Raw genomic sequence first — 425 nt, forward strand, 5'->3', positions numbered from 1 at the left:
TCCCAGGCCTGCACCGGGCAACTTGTATCTAAGGTGTTCTGCTGATGACTGTGTTGGCTGTAAAAGGCTCATGGGTGACATTTGCAGCCCCAGCTGGTACCTGCATGTGAAGAGACAACTGTGCTTTGAGGGCGGAGGAGCCTGGCCAGGCGCTGGCCCTGGAGGTAACTGGGTGGCAGGTGGGTGGGTTATCTGGGATCCAGGGGGAGGCTCTGGGAGGAGGGGGCTTGATGCTTTTCCTGCCTTGAACCCCTCGCCTCACTGCAGTATTTGGACCAGCTAAGCACTTGCCAAGTAAGCAAGGCCTTCCCAGCCTGCCGCCCCTCCTAGCGCTGGTGGGGAAGCGGCACTGAGACCCACCGCCCCACCCAGGGCCAAGCCGATGCCTGACCTACTTCAGCTGTGGCAGGAACCACTGGGTCTTC

The sequence above is a fragment of the Delphinapterus leucas genome, chromosome 2 (genome assembly GCF_059928025.1).
Source record: "Delphinapterus leucas isolate spDelLeu-1000000601 "Yukka" chromosome 2, BTC_Dleu_Yukka2, whole genome shotgun sequence".
Classification (NCBI taxonomy): Eukaryota; Metazoa; Chordata; class Mammalia; order Artiodactyla; family Monodontidae; genus Delphinapterus; species Delphinapterus leucas.